Source organism: Euprymna scolopes, chromosome 27, assembly GCF_053919585.1.
Source record: "Euprymna scolopes isolate OS-2025 chromosome 27, ASM5391958v1, whole genome shotgun sequence".
In the NCBI taxonomy this organism is placed as follows: Eukaryota; Metazoa; Mollusca; class Cephalopoda; order Sepiida; family Sepiolidae; genus Euprymna; species Euprymna scolopes.
Window position 1 is genome coordinate 93,008,707 of NC_136508.1, and position 25,155 is coordinate 93,033,861.

Here is a 25,155-nt window from a genome sequence, read left to right on the forward strand (position 1 = left end):
CTGGAGATGACGCCAAGGAGCATAATGGAAGAGGAAACTTTGTGCGTTTCAAAACCGTCTTTGCCGATCCATTTGTCGTTCTGCCTATTGCTCATCTGGTCCAGTCGAAATTCTTTTTATTAGAGAAGAACCTTAACATCTCGGTAGATTCGTGCTCGAGTTCAATAAATTTAATCATAAGTTTACTCTTAATTGATTGACAACCACCCTCGGACTTAGGCTTACAGTTTCACTATTTCCCACTTTCCCCCCCCCCTCCACCATTTTTCAGTCTGAAGTTCGTAACTTGATCCCAACAAAATTGTCCACCATTATAGAAAGAACACTTGAGAGGCTAAGTAAAAGTAATAATAACAAATGCATCGATAAGAAATCTTGCAATTAATAAAAACGCGTGAAAATTAAATAAGTAGAAAATTTACTTAGATTTTGTTTTTGTGACAGTTGTTGTGCTGCTTTTGTTATTTTGTTCATATCTATTTTTCTTGTTCACTATACTGCACAATCGCCGACTTTACTTCTTTTAATAACTTCTGGAAAACAACTTTTCTTTTATAATTCACAAAATCATCTTAAGCATTTCCGTCACAATGTCTTCAAAGCACTTTTGTGCATCTGCAGCTTCTCTGTCGTGCATGCGTGCAAAAGTGTCACTTTCACAAGATAATCCTGTTTATATGCATAGCTGACCACATTGAATTTAAAGGAGTCTAACCTAGATAAAAAAAAAAAAAAACTGTAGTTGTTGCTTGTGTTACAATCAGAACGAATGCTTTGGCAGAAAGGATGTTGCAACAAAGGTGGCGGTGGTGTGCAGGTCATCCACGAAATAGATGCAACACCTACTAACCTCCTTCGGACTTCCCAAAGGGTTAATTTTAAGTAGCATCGGCAGCTGGGCACGAATACTTCTAGCATGTTTCACTAGACCGTGTTTGTGTTAGACAACATGTTGGTTTCAGGTGCCAGACAGTCTATCAGTGGACAATTGGGATCACATATGCATCTTGGCATGCTATTTGATAAAGGAGATCTACACACACACATATATATATATATATATATATATATATATGGCAGTTAAAAGGAGGGGAATAAGATCGATTCTTCCCAAGGAGACTTATCAGGATAATGCAAAGCTCAGCAAATTGTTTTGGAGCTTTATATAGAAATCAATAAAGAAAGAAAATGACGATATAAAACTATATATATATATATATATATATATATATATATATATATCTTCTATACTCGTATAAATTCGTTTTTCTTTTGTGTGTATCGATATTCATATTAAAACCCCTGCTTTCTACTTATTTAAAAAGAAAATACAATTTTCTTATATATGAGCTGTGGAATTGCATTCACTAGCAAAAGATCGAGCCAATTTGCATATTCTTTTTAACCTTCATTTTAACTAATTCCCTATTAGTTACTTCGGCTTTCTAATGGGATAATCATCTTCAGTTAACTATTACGTGTAATTATATCCGTTCAGATATTCTACATGATTTATACTTGCATAATATATGCGTAAAAAGTTTATAGTAAACACAAAATTGTTTCCATATATATTTATGTATACGTATGTATTTTTGTTTAACAAGTTTTGCCTACCAAACTCCTCCTAGAGTTTTTGGTCTACAGACATGAAACTTCATATATAAGGTATTTGAATCCATGAAAAACTTTATAAAAACGGTGCAAACGTGTGAAAATTAAAAAAAATGAAATTTACCAGGTGAAGGTCGAACGCCGGCATTACGAATGCATAACGTAGTAGCTATTGGTTCATGTTTTAATTTTTAGCCTTGCAGTAAACATGTTTTCATAGCCCAGTCATTGACAGCAGTAGTAAAATAAATCGTGAGCTGAAGTTTTGGTTTCGATTCTCGATGATGTCGCATGAGTCTTTTTTTTTTTTTTTAACTTTTTAAATCACTTCTATATATTGCATCCAATCTATCTATCTATCTATATATCTGTAAAAGTGAAAATGTCTGTCTGTCTTTTCTCTATGGTAGTTAAGGAAGACTATTATACAGAAAGGCATTACTTTACATATTCACACTTTTTAATATATACATATGCACATAACCTTATGAACAGTACATAGCGCCCGAGTAAAGCTGAGCGGAACTGCTAGTATATCTAACGTGTGTGTGTACATTTCCCTATGCAATAACTGTCAATGTTAAGTCTACAGACTCGAAATTTGATACACAGGGTACTGAGATTTGGGAAAATTGAGGTGACCAGATTTCGGCCAGAAATTTGACGATTAAGGGGTCAAAGTTCAACGATTTGACCTTTGAGAATTCTACCAAACTCCTCCGACAATTTTTGGTCTAAACACTTGAAATTTTAGATATAGGTTTCTTGGACATGGATCTAACTCAATAACTTGATTTGAGCCCAAAACAATAAATTTTAAGGGGTCATAATAGGGGTCAAAGTTAAAAAAATGGACCGCTTTGTTTTTTGAGGTTTTTTTTGCTCAACATACACCTCCAAATACCCGGGCAACACCGAGCTAAAATGCAAGTCTATCTATACTTCTATAAATTTGTGTTTCTTTTGTGTGCATAGATATTAATATTAAAAACCCTCTTTTCTATTTATTTAAAAAGAAAATACAATTTTCTTATATATGGGTCATGGAATTGAATTCATCTGCAAAAGCTAATTTGCCTATTCTTTTAAACATTCATTTTAATTAATTCCATATTAGTTTTTTCGGTTTTCTTATGGGATGATCATCTTTAGTTAACTATTACGTGTAATTATATCCGTTCAGATATTCTACATGATTTATACTTGCATAATATTTGCGTAAAAAGTTTACAGGACACACAATATTGTTTCCATATATATTTATGTATACGTATATATTTTTGTTTAATCTATCAATCTATCTATCTGTCTGTGTGTACATTTCCCTATGCAATAACTCTGTTAATTTTAAGTCTACAGACTCAAAATTTGATATACAGGGTACTGAGATTTGGGGTGATTGGTTTTCGGTCAGAAATTTGGCGATTAAGGGGTCAAAGTTCAACGATTTGACCTTTGAGAACTCTACCAAACTCCTCCGACAATTTTGGGTCTAAACACTTGAAATTTTAGATATAGGTTCCTTGGACATGGATCTAACTTAATAACTGGATTTGAGCCCAAAACAATAAATATTAAGGGGTCATAATAGGGACCAAAATGAACGTGTGTGTGTGTGTCTGTGTGTGTACATTTTCCTTCGTAATAACTGTCAATTCTCAATCTACAGACTCGATATTTGATATACAGGGTACTGAGATTTGGGAAAATTGAGGTGACCAGATTTCGGCCAGAAATCTGGCTGTTATGGTATCAAAATTCAATGATTTGACCTTTGAGAACTCTACCAAACTCCTCCGAGAATTTGGGGTCTAAACACTTGAAATTTTAGATATAAGTTCCTTGGACATGGATCTAACTTGATTTGAGCCCAAAACAAATTTTAAGAAGTCATAATAGGGGTCAAAGTTAAAAAATTGACCGTTTTTTGGGTTTTTTTTTTTTGCTCAGCATACACCTCCAAACACCCGGGCAATGCCGGGCACCCATGCTAGTATGTGTGTATATATATATATATATATTTACTCGTTTAAGTTCTCTCTGATTCTCTCTTCTCTGATCTTGAGCATGTGGTACAATGGGGGGAAAAAGTGGCTGGTTACTTTTAATGCATCTAAAATCAAGCTTCTATTTTTGCATCATCAACGTTATGATCCCCATCTGGCATCAATTGAAATGAATGGCTCTCGTCTTGGGGAGGTCTCATGTTTTGACAAGCTTCTGGACTTGACCTATACTCCTGATCCGAAATGGAACATATACATCAAATCTGTTGCCAAGGTTACTGGAAAAATGGTCGGATCCTTCTAACGATCCAGTAGATATCTCACTGCTGATGCAATTCTCGGCCTATATAAGAGCTAGGTATGTCCAAGGATGGAGTATTGTTGCCACATCTGGGCAGGAGCTGCTAGAAAGACCTTATCCTGCCTTGATAGAGTTCAAAATAGACTTTGCAGCCTAGTGGGGATGCCCTTTTCTCTTCCCTGCAATCTCTTTCTTACAGAAGAGATGTTGTGAGTCTGTTTTTCATTATTTTCATGGCAAGTGCTCATCTGAGCTCCAATCTATGACCCCCCTCACCAAACATTCACAAGAGACACTCGTCTAACTAAAACGACTATCAATAATTTCCCCCACTCTTTATCTGTGCCTAAACATAAATGTAGATTCCATGAACAAAGTTTCTTTCTTAGAACTATACATCTGTGAAACTCTTCTGTTTACCTGCTTTCCAACTAACTACAATATGGTCGTCTTCAAGTCCAGTGTAAACAAGTTCTTGATGAGCCATTCCCCTTAAGTAATCCAATTTACCAAATTTACATTTCTAACGATTACTATATTTTACCTTTGACCACTGTATACTCTTTAACCCTTATCCTCGAGTGGCCTCTGGGCCTTGATAAGTGGATTCCTTTGTAAAAAAAAAGGGGGGGAGGTATACAGCAATTAGGGGTGTTAGTCAAGTGATAACTCTTTATACAATGTTATTTCGAAGGCTAATGCTTCTCATCAGAAGAAGAGAGAAGATGCTTAGCAACACAATAGGGATGCAACGTCTAGCGATAATCACATTAGGAGAGAAAATATTGAGGCTGTTTGGGGGAGCTAAATTGATCTCTGTGATACAGGAGGAGTGTAGTTTGTATTATATAATGCAGAAGGGTGTATAGCATATCTGTCATAGTTGGTTTAATATGTGTGGACAATATGTGTGATTAAACTCTTGGGGAGAATATAGAGTAAGTTAATTGAAAGAATTATATGCCCCCCACCCCACCCTTTATTAGTTATGAGCTGTATCAACTTGGGTAACAGACATTGACACAATTATGCTACAGCTCTGACAAAGATGACCATAGTGACTAGGTTGTTGATCCTCTCCCGACGGGACAGAAACGAAGGAACCTCAATTACTTAAAGTTAATTACTTAATTAATTCTGAGTTAGGTGTTAGGTAGAGTAGCAACCCTATTAAATCCCTGCTGCAACCATTATGGCAAGTCTAATAAAATAACATGTTAAATCTACTTTTATACAATCCCACACTCATCGTTTTTTTTTTTTTTTAATTGTTTTTACATGGAGGTCACCACTTGTCAAGGCCCAGAAGCCACTCGGGGATAAGGATTACTGCGTGTACAGTAATCAATGGGATAGTGTTGTAGTATTCATTAGTATTGGAAATTTGATAAAGTGTCATTACTTAAGGGGGCGGTTCATCGGGAATTTGTTTATGTTAGACTTGAAGACATCCAAGTTGAAGTCAGGTGGGAAACAGGCAAGCAGTAGAGAGTTCCACAGGCGTGCATTTCTAAGAAAGAAGCTTTGTTCATGGGATCTACGTTTTGGTTTAGACACAGATAAAGAGTGAGGAAAATTATTGACAGTGGTTTCAGCTAGACAGGTGTTTATCATCAATGATTGGCAAGGGGAGACCAAAGACTGAAGCTCAGATGAGCACTTGCCATGGAAATAACGATAAAACAAAAGATAGGCTCGCAACATCTCTTCTGAGATGAGAGAGGTTGCAGGGAAGAGAAAAGGGCATCCCCCCACTAAGCCACGAAGTCTATTTTGTATTCTGTCAAGGCAGGATAGGCTGTTTTTAACAGCTCCTGTCCAGATGTGGCAGATGTACTTGGCTTTTATATAGAGATTTTTCGTATTGCCACTCAAACTTAGCATTAGGATTAATGAATGTGGGGGAGAGTCGTTCATTCAACAACAATTTATTTTATCACCATCACTTGTATTTATACATCGATATCTGGTTTCAAAGTTTTGCAAATGTAGTTATTTGAATAATTTAAACTAGTGTGACCTGTGGAAATTCTACAGCAGACTCTTTCATATGTAATATATTGATGTTGGCATTCTGTAGATGTTAAGCGTAAATGGAGACACTGATATTCTTGTAGCTCTTTTGTTAAAACTGCAAAAGTATTTATCTAAATATTCAACATTTTTCGATCGGCGCGTGTAGATTCGCCTTTTTTGTATAATAAAAGCGAAACTATTACGAAGGTTTTTGCATCATTCCCAGCGCGATCGCTGAAACGTCCAAAAGCAATCAGCTTTGATCAATGCAGTTTTTTCCTTATATCAGACAATTACTATTCAATGTGGACAATCCCCTTTCAATGGGGAGCTGGTTTCCCCCCCCTTCCATCATCTTGGGGAAGCCTGAACTGCCCCGCAGTAAATGAAAAAACGATCCGCAGTGAAACAAAGAACAAACGCCAAAAAACTGCCCCGTCATTGTAACGCTCCCGTGATGACCTCATTAAGCGTCCACCTGTCAATCAAACCTCCTTGACTTGACTCACTTTAATCGCTCTTACATTAATATTGTTGCTGTAGCGCAGGTGTTCAGGTTCAGTCTATACGCCTCAAGGCCCCAGGTTCAAGCCCACATGCCACCAACTCCCCATCTTTTTTTTAAATAGCTATCGTTAAGTTTCCTTTTTGTTTTGATTTACCCCCCTCCCCAAACACACACACACACACACACACACACACACACACACACACCTACAAATACCTGGGCAACGCCGGGTACCCCCCCCCCTGCTAGTAACAATTATATAAAGGGCAAAATGGGCATGAGCGTTTGTGTATGTCCACGAAAGGCTTTTTGGCTGGGGGTTCTCACATTGGTTAGATGTGTTCGCATACTTTCCAGATCGTAATATCTCAGATTCACGAATGGACATCGTCTCTATCTTTTTTTGATAGAGTTAAACAAAATTCCGACCCTGCTGTCGTGTCGGCTATTTGTTTGTCTTTTTCATATAAATAAAGCAAAATTATTCGAACACAAATGCCAACGCCTGGCCTTCACTGGGTTATATCTGTTCTGTAATTGGTCCTTGGTCAATGTAGGGAAAACCCTTCATACTGAGACAATTACTATTTATTTGGATACTGCCAGAGTGCCCCCTTTTTGAGGGAGCTGCTTTTCCCCTCACATTAAAAACGACTTTGTGTCTAAATTTGCTTTCGTGGCAGGTTTAAAAGTAACTCCATCTTTTGTTTTTGATTGACTAAATTTGAACGCTTTACACTTCCGGTCGCGTCATGGAGTAGCGGTAAGATAGACGTCAGATTTTCTTTCACTTTCTTTTCTGCCTTTGCCTCACAGGTTCGAGACTGCCTGCCACCATTTTTTTTTTTTTTTGCTCAACACACACTTCCAAACATCCGGGCACCCAGGCTAGAAGCAATTAAATGACACTCACTCGGATGTAATCGTGACACACAAAATAAATAACACACACGCTATCCTATTGAGATATAGATATTTATCAAATAAAATTCAGTTCAACACTCTTCTGCAAGTTGAAGGTTCAATCTTCAGTGCGGACTATACTAAGAATACAATTACTTAAGATTTCTATCTTAATTACAATTAAATACAATTACTAAAGATTTCTATCCGGTCATGGCTGATGGAACAAGAACAGGTTACCCATCCATGGATTAAATAAAAGGTTTTGTTCGAAATTTCATGTAGATTGCCAAGTTTGACAAGAAGAAGGTTGGAGGTTACTACGTCAATCAAAGCGTGAGATCAACACTCAAGATGAGAACAGCAGTGTGATTAATCAAATAATACAAACTGTTCTCATCTTTGATATTATTCTCACAACGTTTTGGTTGACGTAACCTTCTTCCTAAAACGCATATGAATATAAGTGTTAAGTAATAATTAGGGCGATAACAACAGCATATTCTTATTGTTCTGACTCTCTAGTATATATCCGACACAGTTAATCAACCGAGAACCACATCAATCTATATAAAAGCATATAAGATATCAACATATACACACTCGAGATTCAAAACAATGAAAAGAATATGCTGTTGTCCTAGCCTTAGTAATAATCAAATCGAAAAGTGATATTCTTCGGGGGGGGGGTGATAAACGTTCAATCTTCAGCACGGATGATCCTAAGAATACAATCACAAATTACTAAAGATTTCTTCTGCCTGGTCATGGCTGACATAACAAGAAGAAACTCTCACAAGGGTTCGATTTGAAACTCCGTACAAATCTCAGAGTTCTATGCAAGGCATTTGAAGAAGGTCAGAGGTTACAGCAGTCAGAACGTTGTGAGAATAACATCAAAATTATCAACGAGTGGTTTACTTATGATGGTATTGCAAACCTTCGCATAAATCCTCCGTCTGCACAACAGGTGCACGAGAGACGAAAAAAAAAAACTTTGTTGAGTCTCAATAATAATTCTTTTGCATTCCTCAATGCTACATCGTCCCACGTTTTTAGAATAAATTTTCACCAGGAACGTTAAATTTACGGTGCTTCTACAGGATCTGTACCAAACCAAAACTTGCTTTTTTTTTTTTTTTTTTAATTACATTTTTACCCTAAACAAGGCACATTGCCACTTAGATGTAGGGGGCTACTATCAGGAACCTAAGTTGCAGGGGTACTATGTAGAGAGTTTAGCAGCAAGATGTCTGTTCACATAACACTTGAACTTTTGCATGTCAGTACAGTTGGAGAAGCAGAAAACTGGAAGAGAATTCCAAAGTCTTGCAGTTCTGGGGAAGAAACTGTTAGAGTAGAAGACTTTCTTACATCTAGGGATCTCAACTGTGTAGGGGTGGGACTTCGTTGCTTGTCGGGTTTGTCGGTGGTATTTTCATCGAGGGGGTATAAGGGCTTGTAGTTCATTGAAATACTTGTAAAACAGGCAGAGGGATGCAACATTTCGTTGATGGGACCGGGACTGTAGATGACAGTTTGGGGCCTATTAGGTTGGCAACTCTCTTTTGGGCCCTGTCCAGGAGCGAGAGACTAGTAGCAGATGCACCAGCCCAAATGTGACAGCAGTACTCCATACATGGGCGAATGGTAGATTTGTAGAGGTACAGGATACTTTCAGGCGCAAGTAACTTTTTAGCATGGTATAGAGAGCCCACCTTTGCAGCAGCCTTGACAATGATCTTGATGTATCTATTTCAACTCATGTTTCCTGTGAACGTTAAACCAAGGAGCTTGAACGAAATGCTCTCAGGTAAAATATCTCTAGCCATAGCTATTGGTGGTTGATAAGGTTTCATGTAATTATTAAAGGAAACGAGCTTTGTCTTGGCAGCTTTGAACGTTACCATCCATTTTTGACTCCATTCCACTACAGACTGAAGATCTTCCTCTAGGATTTCAGTTATTACCTTAGATATGTGCTCATTAGTTTTCCCCACGTGCCTGCTATAGAGCGTAAAACTTAGATTATAGAGTAATCTTGACATACAGCGGTAGTGAAACGGCTGCTTACTTGAGTTTATATACGAACAGAAATTTCACATTTAATAAGACAAAAATAAAAATAAAAATTTTCTTAAAATAAAAATGAAAATATTTGAAATCAAATCAACCAGAAAGACATTTTAGTCTGCGAATTTGAAACTGAAAACAACCAAAATTCTTTAAAGAAAACTTTAATTCAACAAAACAATATGAGTGAACTCAAAGAATTAGTCTTCATCTTCTTCTAATACATAAAAGGTAAAATGGGCGCGAGCGTTTGTGTATGTAAAAGAAAAAGCTTTTTGCATCGTGCTTCTCGCATCGGTTAGCTTCCTCGAGAAGTTTTCGCATACTTCCCAGATCGTAATATCTCGCATTCGCAAACGGACATTGTGTGTCTCTCTCTGTTTTTTTGATTGAATAAAACAAAATTTCCACCGTGCCATCGTCTTCAGTGTTTGTTTGTCTTTTTCATATAAATAAAGCGAAACTTATTGGAACGCAACCCTGTATCTGTGCTGTAATTTCGCTTATTAATTTTTCTTTCATTTTTAATTAATAATAATTATAATAATAATAAAAATACGGCGATTTTTCTGTGATCGTGCGGAGTTTGAAAGTCACTTTGAAGCCCTTAAACTGACGAATCCAAAGTAATTTCTATCTGAAATAAAAATTCTTACTGTAAACATTTTTTTGTACTTATGCAGAATATGGCCGGTTCCAAAATAATTACGTTATTATTTGGAAATTATTTAATGGTGAAGGAGGTACTTTAAAAAAAAAAAAAAAAAAATATTTTGTACTTTCACCGATAAAACTCACAGAGAACGCTCTGTTTTACGGTTATTTTAAAAATGGAATGGAAATTTACATTTCGTCCCGTTTTAGTCTTTTTTGTTGTTTTTGTTTTTTAAAATTGGCGTTCGGAATAGACACCCCGACTTCCCCATGTTAAGAATGGCTTTCGGAATAGACACCCCAACCTCTCCATGGTAAGAACGGCTTTTGGAATAGACACCCGAAATAGACGTGCGCACGATAAACAAGTCTACTTCTCTGCGAAGTAGACTTGTTTATCGCACACACACACGTAAAAACATGGCTGATAGAGTGCATAATATAGGTTTTTATATCTCGATAACAACTTGTCTCTGCAAAATTTAGATGTGATTTTCATATCCAGCATAGTCGAAAACCGATACAAGTCATCATTTTAAAGAAAACTGTGGAGGTGGACCTAATGTGAAAAAAAATTTTTTTTTACAAAGGGATCACAACTTATCAAGGCCCAGAGGCCATTCGAGGATAAGGGTTAATGAGTGTACAGTAGTCAATGGGAAAATGTCATAGTAATCGTTAGCAGTGGAAATTTGGTAAATTGGATTACTTAAAGGTATGGCTCATCAAGAATTTGTTCACATTGGACTTGAAGACGACCATATTGTTGTCAGTTGGAAACCAGGAAAACAGAACAGAGTTCTTCAGGCATGCAGTTCTAAGAAAAATTTTGTTTATGGAATCCACGTTTAGGTTTAGGCACAGATAAAGAATGGTGGAAATTATTCATAGTCGTTTCAGCTAGACAAGTGTTTTTCGTGAAAGTCAGAACAGAGGGGGGACCATAAATTGGGGCTCAGACGAGCACTTGCCATGAAAATAACGATGAAACAGAGACATGCTCGCAACGTCTCATCTGTGGGTAAAAGGTTGCAGGGAAGAGAAAAGGGCATCCCCTACTAGGCTGCAAAGTCTATTTTGAACTCTGTCAAGGCAGGATAAGCTGCTTCTAGAAGCTACTGCCCATAGTATTCCATCCTCGGACATACTTGGCTCTTATATAGGTAGAGAATTGCATCAGCAATGAGATATCTACTGGAGCGGTAGAAGGATTCCACCATTTTTTCAGCAGCCTTGGCAACGGATTTGATATCCGTGTTCCATCTCAGATCAGGAATAAAGATCAGAGCCAGAAGCTTGTCAAAACATGGAGCCTCCCCAAAACGAGAGCCATTTATTTCAATTGATGCCAGATGGGGATCAGAGCGTTGATGATGTAAAGATAGAAGCTTGATTTTAGTATCATTAAAATTAATCAGCAACCTTTCCCCATTGCACCACGTGATCAAGATCAGAGGAGAGAAAATCAGAGAGAACTTAATCGTTTATGGCCTTTGAAGTGTTGCTTTAGATGGTAGTGTCGTCAGCATAAATGTATATGAATGATCTTAGAGTGTGATTTGGGAGATCATTGATGTAAATGAGAAAGAGAGTTGGGCCTCCAATTAATATTGTGAGCTTCTGATTTCTGCCTATCAACCACTACTCTTATGAACCTATCAGAGAGAAATGATTTAATAATTGAAAAGACATTTCCAGCTATACCGTAGCTGGAGATTTGTGGAGTAGATCTTATGCCTATCAAAGCTGCAAAGAGTTTGGCTTTGTCTGATGCTGATAAGAGTGATGATGCGTGGGATAGAGCATACACTTCTATTCAGAACCGTGTTTGTTATTTGTCAAGTGGAAACAAATCCACTTTTCTGCAATTGACACTGCCCCCACCATTTTTTTATAGTATTTGCAGGTGGGTATGCTGACAACGAATATCAGTTAAATTTGGAGCAAGTATTTTTCACCCTTCCAAAAAATGTTTATTCTGAAAGCCGTTCTTGGAGGTTGGAGGTGTCTATTCCAAAAGCTGTTCTTAACATAGAGAGGTGTCTATTTCGAAAGCCGTTCTTAACATGAAATTATCCAAGGAAGTGAAAAAAATTGTAATTGTTTTGTTTTATATGCATGCATATCACTAATTTCTCGGTTGTGAAAAAAAAGTGAATTTGTTTCCGCTAGGTGGCAGTGTCAGTTGCAGAGTAGATTTGTTTACCGTGCATGCATACAAACATGGCAGCTAGTGAATTACCGTGCATAATACAGGTGCTTATATCTCAAACTACTTGTCTCTGCAGAATTTAAATGAAATTTTCTTTTTCAGCATAGTCGAAAACCGGTAAAAGTCGTCATTTTAAAGAAAACTGTGGAGGGGGATAAAAATTTACCCAACTTTGTTCTTAAGTTCTGCATTGTTTACTTCTGTTTTCTGCTAACCGTTCTGCTTAGCTTCACAATGAATTCTCTGAAAAAGTCCCTTCTGATTAATGATTGTTTACCAATTTTCAAATATAAATAAACTTGGTTATTTTTCAGAATATTTTAAAACTGCTAAACATTCATCCGAAGGAAGTTTTTAAGAGCCTTCATCGTGAAGCAGAACGGTTAGCATAAAACGGAAGTAAACAAAGAAACGCAAAATTTGAACAAAATCTCGATTATTAATAAAAAATTTAAAATAAGAGCGTAAAATTTATTTATATATGTGTACAGAAGATCAGAACAACATCGGTACCCTCGGTTTCGAATTCAAACAACGATATAAACAAAAGGCTGAGGAGAGGCGACTAAGTACCAACTATGTTCGCTTTGTTAGAATTTGAAACCGAAGGTATCGATGTTCTTCTATAACAAACACACACACAAACACTTTGCATGTTGATTGATTTTTTTTTTTTTTTTTTTTTTTTTTTTAATCTTGCATGACCTTCGGGTTATTAATTAGAAAGGATTGGGAGGACCTTACTAACCATTTTTGTTGCTTCTTGTTTCTTCCACATTCCCTCGCCAATGAAATATTATTACTGCAAATAGTTCAATAAAACTTTGTCAAATTTGGGTTTATCTTAAAAATGACAGCCCCGGGAGTGAATGTGGTATTGTAGTAACAGAGTTATATTTAGTTAAGAGTAGGATAGACAATTTTAAGTGTTTGAGACCAACAACACCAATTACCCTCACACTTTTGAGTGGCCGTGTGTGCCTACTTTGTTCATAATATAATTTTATATTTTGTGCGAATAAATATTTAAAAGTGTAGTATCTGCTATGGTCGATCTCAGGGAGTCAACTTGTACCCGTCCAGAATAATCCATTTTTGAGGTGCAAGGTGCATAGGCGAGTGTTTCCTGTTTCACTATAAAACTGGCCTTGTGTCTTACGCTATGCGACAGTGCGAACAGGTAAACAAACGGCATCTTTTCAGTTTTTCTACCTCGATACTTGACCCAAATACGTGCGATCATTTCTTTTAGAGTCCGATAATACGCCGTATTATTAATACGGTCAGGAAAGGTATGAAGTTTACGCTATAAACCCGTCAGCCCCTCCTTGCAATTATAAATAAACACATAGATCGAAGCGATCGTTAAAAGTAGTTACGCCCCCATCCAAAAAAATAAATAAGAGATCCTACTTTAGGCGATTATGTGTGGTGAACACCCTGAAAAACTTGTCGGAAAGAAAGGCGGGGGGCACTTTCGTATATAATTTAACATAAAATGATCGCCAGTTTCCAAGACATTCGTTTTTTTTTTTTGTTTTTTTTTCTGTTTTTTTTTCTTTTTTTTTTTTACCACTAATCTTAAAGGCCGTAAAATCATAGCGTTATTGTCTAAAACAGTAGATCCTTCGCGAATAAAAAACACACAAAATTTATCTTTAATAGACCCCCCCCTAAAAAAAAAAAAAAATTGATTGCCTTAAAGCGCTAAAATGGCCTTGAAATGGAGGATCAGTTTACATTAAATCTATATCCGAAATTGATCCCTCGAATTTAAATACTAGAATAATTGCTATTTTTATTTATTTATTTATTTTATTCCACCAAGTTTTTTTTTAGGGTTTCCACAGATAATCGCCTAAAAAATAAAATCTCAATAGGGAGAGGCGTTTAAGTGTTGGTGGTGCAGCTTTTGGACCAGTCAAAACCAACATTTTATTCGACATCTTCCAGTCGTTATGTCGAAGTTAGGCTTTGTTCAAGTTAAATGCCCTGAAAAAGTCCCTTCTGATTAATGTTTTTACCCGTTTTAAAATAAGCAAACGAACTTGGCTGCTTTTCAAAATAACAATGTTTTTTTAGCTGGTAAACATTAATCAGAAGGGACTTTTCCAGGGCATTCAATGTGAAGAAAATGCAAGTAAATGTTTTATAAACAATCGCAGACTAAACTTGAACAAAGTCATAATTGAGCACTCTGCTATAGGGTTCCCTCTGGGTTTTTTTTTTTGTTTGTTTGTTTTTTATTATTTGTAGTAATTTTCTTTTCTTTTTTTTTTTACTTCAACTTTGAGAAAATTAGCAACAACAACAAATGGCAAAGATATACAAAAATAATACCGATGTCTTTAAGGCATTTTTCCTTTCTTAATAATAATAATAATAATAATAATAATAATAATAATAATAACAACAACAACAAGTCTAGGAGAATGGAAAGACCCAGAAACGAGAACACCTTCCACTATGCACTTATTGTACCGCGCTATTTTTATATTCGTATTTTTAAATTTACGATATCTTTTTTTTTTTTTAATTGATAGATGAAAGTACAGAATAGTTACAAACACCCTCCCCATGTTAAGAATGACTTTCTAAATAATGTTATTATTTCAGCACGGTACAATAACTGCATAAGTCTGAGATTGTCGGAATCCGGAGGAGGATTGTCACTCAAGCTCCAGATAAAACCAACGAGAACTCAATGGTAAACGACTGTTACGAGTACGCAAAGCGCTTTGAAACTGTCATCGAAAGAAGTGGAGAGTGCTGGTGCTGACTGGAAGTCTCTCTAGATTTCCAGTCAATCAGAGTCCAGAGGACACCACTTGCTTTGCGAGTAATCAATGAGAATGGACTCATGGGAATCCGTAGTGAGTACATACACACACACACACAATTGTCAACAACAACAATAACGTTTCTTTGGAATGGGGAACCATTAAAAACAAAGGTGATCAATTTTTTTTTCTTAACTAAAATAAAAAATAAACTAATTAAGAGTAAGTATAAATCTGTATACGTACAAGAAAAATGGAAAAATCCTAAATCCAGCCGGAAAAATCCAAGCAAAGAAAACCTGACGATGCGAAACGATTGTTAATTTTTAAAGGCCAACACCTACCGGAAGTGCACGTGGCTACTATTTCCGGTGAAGACGAGACCGGGTGGAATATACGATGACCAACCTTGTCCCACATCACGAGAGAGATTGTATATTTATTGTGCAACGTAATACTATGCAGTGATAATTCGATTATTCATACTGATATCGGCGATGGTGACTAAGAAGAATAGGCGACTCGAAGTCCGCAGCAAACGGTGTCAGATAAAATTCGTATTATACTTGATCATTTTTTGCATAAATAATCAATAAAATGTTATTGTTTCACTGTTTTGAATTTGTTTTTAGGCGGACCTGTACGAGTGTCCACGTCCACCTCCTAAAAAAACGTTGTTTTCACCTTTTTTTTTTTTTTTAAAGTTTTTTTCATAGATTACAGAAAAATTACAACGAGAAAGTGAACCTCATTCTTAAGTCATTCATTTTTTCTTCAAATTTTTTATACTTAGTATCATATTAGAAGAAAAAAAATTTGAAGAAAAAATGAATGACTTTCTCGTTATAACGTTCTAATCACGTGACACGCTGGCAAAGATGGACAGTAAGTCAGGTAGCAAGGAAGTAGAACGTTATAACGAAAAAATGAACCACTTTCTTAAAAGTCATTAAATTTTTTTTTTTTTTTTTTTTTTTTCAAAATTTTCTCTGCTAATATGATACTCAAGTCTGTATGTAATCTATGATAATTGTCGGAAACAAAACTAAAGGTGTAAAGCAGTTACTAAAGCACACATAGGAGGTGGGCAGTGGGCACTCTCGTAGAGGTAGGTCTACCAAAATATATTTTTTGGTACTAGTGCAGAGTAGAGTGATCCGGACGTAAATAATAACGTTATTATTTTAAAAGCCATTCTTAACATGGGGAGGGGGAGGGTGTTTTGTACCTATTCTATACTTCAACCTTACAATTGAATAAAAAAAAACTTCTTGGCCTTCGGGACAAGATCAGCTGCTGCACTTCTATTTCTTGTTCTCTTTCGGTGGAGGAGAAATCCTTCACGACTGAGACAATTTTTATTTTTGTACCTTTTCTCCACGTTAAAAAACGACCCTGGTGTCTAACTCTGTCCCGTGGGGAGGCATAGTAAATAGGTACAATTGAATAAAAAAAAAACATATAAAACTTTAATTAAACTTGGAAATACGATTTAAAAAATAGCGCGGATCAGTCTCTGCACTAGTACCTAATTTTTTTTTTTTTTTATCTTAGACTGTTTGTCGCGGACTTCGAGTCACCTATTTTGCATAACAGAGAGAGAGAGGGGGGGATAAATAAAACGTGTCGACACAAACCCTTAGGTGAGTTGTCGTCGTCATAGTGCATCCAACAATAAACATTAGTGATCGATAAAAAAGGGAGAAAAGTTGATACAAATCAGGGAAGGGAGACTTGCTCCCATCCCACCATACACATCATCCCACCACACACGGAGGGAGGGGGGTCGTTGTATGAAGTGCGCGTTTTTGCAGCGTGAATAATCAAGCATAATTGATCATAACAACAGGTTTTAAATGCGCCAGAGTTTGGTTAGCCGACCTGGAATGAAATTGTATACGCCACCGAACTAACAATTGACGATTCTTTTTCTATCTTACGTCTGAATAGAATTTGAATTCGTTATTTTGTTAATCGTCGGAGGTTTGGAATAGCCCCCCCCCCCTATTTGGGGGAGTGTGGAAATTTAAAGATTGGGGGTTGTTTTACAATCCACAGTCACGAAAAATTTGTCAAAAAACAAATATATAACAAATAAATGTTATCAAAGGCAAGGTCATGGTAAGTTACTTTTCTACCTAACTGTATAAGTTTTTAGTGTGTTTATTTAATGTAAAATGTTTATTCGGTTCTAAAAACAAGTAATATTGAGCGCTATTGGAGAACAAGAAAAGAATGGTCGCATCTTTGAAACCTTTGTAATCACTTCAAAAATAAATGTCACTGTAACATTTACTGGGTGGATTTCTACCATCATTTTGTTTTATTTCTTATTTTGAAGTCTTTGTCGAGACTTCAAAGATATTGCGGCCATTTTTACTTTTAGAACGACCATCGTAGATTGGTTTAAAATTCAATTTCTAGAAGCTGTCCAAAACATGCCAGTATGTCAAACAGATGTTAAAACTGTCGACATGATGATTTACCAAAAATTGAGTACAACATTCTGTGAGGTGTTGAATAGTCTAACGGTAACTCTATAAACATTTTTTTTTCAACGAATCAAATAGCAAAGGTGCTGCAATGCACTGTTGTTACATTCATGGTTTCATTATAACACGATTAAAGAGAAAATTTTATGCAGACTTCAAAGATGGTTTCAATGTTTCTTAACAATCACTCCACCATGTGCAAAAAGTCTTATTCACATGGGATATGAAAATGACTATGTTGTAGTCCACAGGGAGGTAATTCCATAGTAACATAGGAAGATCTTTGAAATGAACTTGCGGAAACATTTTTTTTCTTTTTTTACTTTTGTTCATTTCCAGCACCATTGTCGCTGAAGCATAAGGGGCTACTGTGATAGGGATCAGATTTAGAGGAGAGCCTGGGGAGTAAAAGTCTAGCAGAAAGATGGTAATTTACAGTACATTTAAATTTCTGCAAGTTCTGCATCAGTGAAACACAGATCAAGCAGGGAATTTTGAAGGCAAAGCGTTGCAAGAAAGGAGCTATTAGAGTAGAAAAATCTAGGATGTGATTTCATTGTTAGGCAAGTTGGGAGTATTTATTTTGAGGAGTATTTATTTTGAGGAGTATTTATTTTGAGGAGTATTTATTTTGAGGAGTATTTATTTTGAGGAGTATTTATTTTGAGGAGTATTTATTTTGAGGAGGCAAGTAAAGCAAGTTCATTGGAGCACATCCTATGAAAGTGCTTGCAAAGCAAGGACAGGGATGCAATACTGCAATGATGGGGCAGGGGCTGGAGCTTGGCAGTCAATGTGATACTATGCATCCCTCCCTCCAAGTCAAGCCCCCCCCACACACACACACACTCACACACACAACCAGAGAGGTGATAGTAGTGGTTAATGATATGGATTGACAACAGGGTGTGCTAAATTCAAATCCAGTTCATTCCACAGAAACACGTTCACACACAGATGTTGGCAATCTTCACGTGGCCTCCTCCCATAAGTACCTGATGTTTTTCCAGAAGAAATTCTAACTAGAAAAATCTGAGAAATGAATGCTAACAATAATCATCTTGTTATATACTATTTTATTTTTTTATTAGAATCCTTTGAGATGAATAATTTGTGTATTTATTTATTTACTAGCCTAGGTGCCCAACGTTGCCCGGATGTTTGGAGGTGTGTATTGAGCCAAAAAAAAAAAAAAAAAGTGGTAGTAGACAGGCAGGCTTGAACCCATACCGCGATGGAAGAAAAGAATGTGAGGGAAAAAAACGTCTTTGTCGTTGCGTCCATCGCCAAACCAGAAGTAGCCCAGAAGTGGCGAAAGTTTAAATTAAAGCTAGTCAATCGAAAAGAGAGGATGACTTTCGAAAATATCAGTGAAAAAAGCGAGCCCTTCCTTGTAGAAAAGTGCCCAGTTGAAGGTGAAGGAATTAATGTTTTTAGCCAATTTTTCGGTATTTGTTGTCCGAAGGGTCGAACTTCAAAACGATCTTGTCAAAAGTTTTATACAAACATACATACATTTAAATAGACAGGTGAGATTTATATTATAGACTTATTTGCAGACTGTTATCCTCATCTTGATAGTTGTTGTTGTCGTTTTACCAAATAAGAACACAAAATTGAATCTATAAGACTAAAAAATCCAACTTTGATTGCTCTTCAGGGCCCATAGCTCAATGGATAGAGGCGTTGAATCTCTAGGTGAGTGTTGTTTAAGATAGCGGTTTCAATCCTACAGATCAGAGGTCTAGTTGGCCAAAAACGCGGTGAGACAACGACAACTATGGAAGGCAGTAATTACTGGGGATACGCTTACAAGACTTGGCACTCCTATCTCATCATGGTTAATCATCTGAAGAAGACCAGAGGATGAGTTGGTCGAAACGTGGTGAAACACCAACAACTAGGAAGATGAAGATGTTTGCAAATAAATGAATAATCATTTCATTCATTCGAAATGAATGAGATGATGCTCCACAACAACACAATCATCATCACCAGCTTCATACTCGGTTTAACCTCTGTTTTACATGCCGGCATGTGTTGGATGGCTTTTAGAAATTAATTTTCTAACTAACTTATCTCTGGCCAGGTCTTTCCTTAACCCTCTTTCAAATTCATATTTATCACTTCTTCCCTGTGTTTTATCTGGTCATCACTGGTGAATCAACAATTGTTCGACATCTACAAACCAAACAACTCATCCATTCAGTGATTTCGATGACAATAAAAGTATTGGAAGTGTGAAACATTCATTGATTCTCATTCAATCAGAGGAAACGTTGCATCTTCCTGCGAGTTAAGCATATAATTTAATTTGGTTAAGTGGTTAACAAAACAGATTGATAATCTGGGTATGATGATTGCAACGTCTTGTCAGACGAGAGCCACTCCCTCAGTCACTAAAAGTCCATGTGCCCGAATATGACTTTTTAGCCCTGCCAGCGACTTGCACACCCTCAAGCAGACATGACACTGAAAACACTCACTGATTTGTATGAGACTAACAGCAGTGGAACCTGTATTATCGTGGGCTTTCATGTGATTAACAAAACCTGCCTTCGACAACAGAGCCCGATCACACACCTTACAGATCCAGAGATCTCCATGGTTGGGCGGCAAGGTTTGGCATTTCCTACATGCTCTCTTAAGCTTCTCTCGGTCTATTTTGGCTGCTTCATAGTGTTCTGCACCCCTGTATATCAGTGTCCTCCACTGCTTGCGATCATACGCTAGGGACTCCCAACTGTCAACAGGAATATGAAAGCTCACCAGACTCTCCTTGATGCTATCATGAAAACGTTTTTTGGGCTTGCGCTGGGGTCTTTTTCCAAGAAAGAGCTCACCATAGAACAATTGTTTTGGGAGACGATAGTCTTCAAATCGGATGAGATGACCCGCCCAACGCAACTGGTTCTTAATAACAATGGTAGCAATACTGGTTGTTTTGGCCTTTTTTAAGACATATGCATCAGGGACAAAGCTATACCACTTTAAAACAAGAATGTGTCTAAGGCAGTGCTGATGGAACCTCTCGAGCAATTCTATATGTGTCCAGTACAAGGTCCAAGTTTCAGATGCGTAGAGTAGGGATGGTACTACACATGCTTGATATACTGAAATTTTAGTTGTCAGAGTCAGATCACCGTCAAACCAGACTATCTTGTAGCCTTCCAAAAGCATTAGATGCCTTGCTGATTCTCTGTCTTATTTCCGCATTAAGAGTGCCATCATTTGATAAGGCACTCCCAAGGTAGACAAAATTTTTTACGACTTCAAGGTGCTTTCCACAGACGAAGATATCAGGTTCCACATACAGATCATCGGGAGCGGGAGTGTACATGACTTTAGTTTTCTTAATGCTAACTGTCAGTCCGAAGCAGGTACAAGCATTTGTAAAGAGATCCATCACTAGTTGTATATCTACTGGGGAGTGTGTTACCAGGTCAGCATCATCAGCATACAACAGTTCCCTAACAAGTCCATCACTAACAAGTGTTTTGGCTTGGAATCTTCTGAGGTTGAACACCTTTCCAGTCGTTCGGAATCTAATATAAACACCCATATCACAATTGTGGAAACCATACCAGAGCACAGCAGTCAAATAGAGCGAAAACAATGTTGGTGCAGCTATATCACCCTGCTTCACGCCATTACCAATGGGGAATTCTTCCGAAAGCTGACCATTGAAGTTGACGCGACCTTTCATACTATGATGAAGTTGCTTTCCAGAGAGCCTCACGGTCAAACGCCTTGGTTAAGTCCACAAACACCTGGCAAAGGGGCATACGCTGTTCAATACATTTTTCCAAGAGCTGTCTAGCAGAAAACACCATATCCACAGTTCTTCGCCCACCTCTAAAACCAGACTGGGATTCCGGAAGGATATTAGGACATACATACTTTTCCAATCGGTTTAGCAAGAGCCGTACAAATACCTTTCCAACCGCACTCAGCAGCGAGATACCTCGATAATTTCCACAATCAGATCTTGTACCCTTTCCTTTGTACAACATAACCAAGATGGAGTTTACCCAATCTTGGACAACCGGGTCACCCTGCCATACTGACAGTATCAAAGAGTGGACCACACAATGTACATTGACACCACCATGTATCAGCAGCTCAACAGGGATGCCATCCAGCCGAGGGCCTTTGTTCGAGTTTATCTGTTTTATGCAGTCAACTGTTTCCACAAGAGTCGGTTCAACATCAAGTTCCGGACAAAAGGAACATTGAGGGATACTTTCTATTGCAGCAACATCAACATTGGATGGGTTATGAAAAAGATCATGAAAGTGTTCATGCCATCGATGCTTAATTTCATCTGAGGTTTTCAGCAAGGTTTTCCCGTCCTTCGCCAGGAGTGGTGTAGTTGAAGAGGATTTCGGACCATAAGCCTGATGAAGCAAAGTGTAGAATGTCTTGACATCTCTATTATTGTAGGCAGTCTGTATCTCCCTGGAGAGGTTAGACCACCATTTGTTTTTTATTTGGCGCACACAACACTGAACCTCACTCCTAACAGAAGAAAAGTGGGCAGCGAGTGCTGGCTCGTTCAGAGGTGAAGAGCTGAGAAGTTTCAAATAAGCTTTCCGCTTTCTATCAATTTGAGGCTTAATTTGATCGAAATTATCAGCAAACCAATCTATGTCTGGGAACCTTCAATCCAAGAACTCCAACACCTTTTTGGTATATTGTATCTCTTACTGTCTCCCAGTCACAATCTGAGAAATCCACCTGGTTGAAAGCAGATTTCAAGGAACTTTGTACGACTGGATCCTTCAATTTGGAAACATCAATACGTTTAGGCACTTTGACACCATTGAAACGGCTTTTTTTGCGAACTGTAATTCTCAGTTTAGCTCTGACCATTAAATGATCAGTACCACAGTCAGCACCACGCATTACTCTAACTTTGCAAAAATTTCCAAAATCACCACGTCTACACAGTATGTAATCAAGCAAATGGCCATGTTTAGATTGGGGATGGAATCAGGTCTCCTTGTGTTTCTGGTGGGAAAAAGTGTTGGTGATAACAAGATTTAGTTCACTGCAGAGATGGAGAAACAGCATACCATTTGAATTGACTCTACCAATGCCATATGGACCCAATGGAGACCAAGTCTCATGGTCTGATTCAACCTGTGCATTGAAGTCACCAAGAACCACCAAACTCTCAGCGCTTGGCAAACCGGTGATAACAGATCTAAGCATATGATAAAAGGACGTAATATCGTCTTCAGGCGAAGTAAGAGTCGGCCCATAGACAGAAAGAACATTCATATAACGACCAGCAGCAAGGGGCATTCTCAATGTCATTGCACGGTCATTTATGGCTACTGGCTGTTCGATCTTGTCAATTAAGGAGTTTTTAACTGCAAAACCAACACCTGCCTCACGCCTCTCCTTTTCAGCTCTACCAGACCAGAAGATCGTGTAGCCCGACTCGCGCTCAACCAGTTGATCCGCACCTGCGAAACGTGTCTCAGAGAGTGCAGCAATGTCTATATTGTATCTTTGCAATTCCTTAGTCAAAATTGCAGTCTTCCGTTCTAGTCTTTTACCATTGTCAATAAGTGTTCTCACATTCCAGCAACAGAGCTGGAGTGGGTGTCGTTTAGCATAATATCTTCTGTTCCTGTTTATATGGACAGCCATCGCCAATAGGACTTTCTTTCTTTTTTTTTTCTTTTTTTTTGACAAATGTCTGAGGAAGTATCTGTACAAAGATGTTATTCCAGAGATTTAGCTTTGTACGACAGCTAGTCTCTCTCTCGGTTCAAAATGTTGATATCCAGCAACAAGCAAGAGCAAGATAGCCAGCAACAAATCAAACGGCAGACCAGCTTAATGCGGGTACTGGTCTTCCGCTTTGTTTTTTAGATCAGAGATTTGCTTCTCCTAGAGAGGCTTCCTTCACCATGGCTTTCTGGAGCCCTCTCCACTCCAGATAAAACAAAACCCACGCATGCAACATGTTTGGGTTTTTTTTTTGGGGTTTTTTTGTTATTTCTTTTATTTTTATCTTTTATTTTTAAAATCGAGAGAAGCGTTTAAAAAAAAACAAAAAAAAAACGGTATAATTCCTCAATGGTCATGACGATAGTGATGATGTTACAATTCAATAAATAAACACGATAATAAACACGAAAAGAAATCCACAGATGCAAAACGTAAAACAAACCAGTCATGAATCTCAATGTTTTTATTGCTGTTCTAATCTGGGTATACCAAGTTTGAATCAAGTTCATTTCACAGAAACACTTTCACTTAGGGATGTTGGCAACCTTCACATGAACCTTCCCATAAGTATCCAATGTCTTTCTAGAAAGAATTTGAGTTTGCTTTACAATCCACAGAGAAACGAAAAAGTATTGAGAAAAAAAAAAAAAAAAAAAATCAAATATATAACAAAAAGAATTTGAGTTTGCTTTACAATCCACAGAGAAACGAAAAAGTATTGAAAAAAAAAAAAAAATCAAATATATAACAAATAAATGTTATCAAATGCAAGATAAGTTACTCTTCTACCTAGTTGGACAGGTTTTAGTGTTTTTACTTAATGTACAATGTTTATTTGACTAAAAAACAAGTAATGTCAACTAGTTACACGAGCACAAGAAAAATGTCCATATAACAAATACATTACGGGCATTGTTTCTTCTGCTTGTGTAACCGGTGGACATTACTACTTGTTTTTCGAGCTGAATAAACTTTTTACATCAAATAAAAACTTATCCATCTAGGTAGAAGAGTAACTTATCTTGCCTTTGGTAACATTTATTTGTTATATATTTGAATTTTTGACCACTTTTTCAAATCTCTAGATTCGAAAACAAACCCAAGAATTCTAACTAGAAAGATATCTGAGAAACGAATGCCAACAAAACTCATCCTATTCAATTGAAATGAACAAATGATAGTCAACAACAACACATACAACCAAGAATGTTAACTTTGAAAATGACTCGGTAATCGGAAGCAAGCAAACCTAGTACCCACTCTTCTTTAAAAAAACGGCCAATAGAAAACAGATAAGGTCATCACCCCCAACGAGATTGCCAAGTCGATTCTGTACTCTGTCTAAGCAAGAAAGAGTGCTGTGAGCGGCGCCTCACCAGATGTGGCAGCAGATATATCTGACTCTTCTACAAGATTCTGATACTTCCTGTGTTGAATATTGACCAGACAACGCCAAAGGGTGTGTTGGTTGATGATTATTATGATTATTCAAAATAATTTAAAAAATCAGCTAAAATATGTTTTAGAATAATAAAAATATTTGGAATAAATATTTATTTACATTAATTTAGTAATGTTAACTAATAATGTTATAAAAATTTAGTTAACTTAGAAATAATGACATGTAAAAACACCAGGTGATTATCTTAGTTCTTAGTGGCATATATAAATGGCATCATTTAAAGGGAGGATTGTTGTTTTTTTTTTTCAGATAAGTGGAAATAAGTTAGAGAAAACAGTTAGTCGAAGTAGGTAGAGAGAGAGAGAGAGAGAAAGAGAGAGAGAGAGAGAGAGAGAGAGAGAGAGAGAGAGAGAGAGAGATGGTCGACAGATCATGATGGTTTCAAACAGAGG

General features: G+C 37.1%; 1 protein-coding gene across 6 annotated transcripts in view; it reads right to left on the reverse strand.

Annotated features, from left to right (window-relative positions):
• LOC145248991 (arfaptin-2-like) overlaps positions 1–25,155 on the reverse strand; it is a 245,020-nt gene that overhangs the window by 143,371 nt on the left and 76,494 nt on the right. Inside the window, exon 1 of one of the 6 annotated variants that reach the window (XM_080110835.1) lies at positions 15,314–16,057. The exons of 3 other annotated variants lie outside the window; for them this stretch is intronic. The gene's annotated coding sequence lies outside the window, so the exon portion shown is untranslated. Of the gene's footprint in view, positions 1–15,313; positions 16,058–25,155 lie in introns of those variants that run through there. 2 more of the 6 variants (XM_080110837.1, XM_080110833.1) reach the window with 2 other exon arrangements.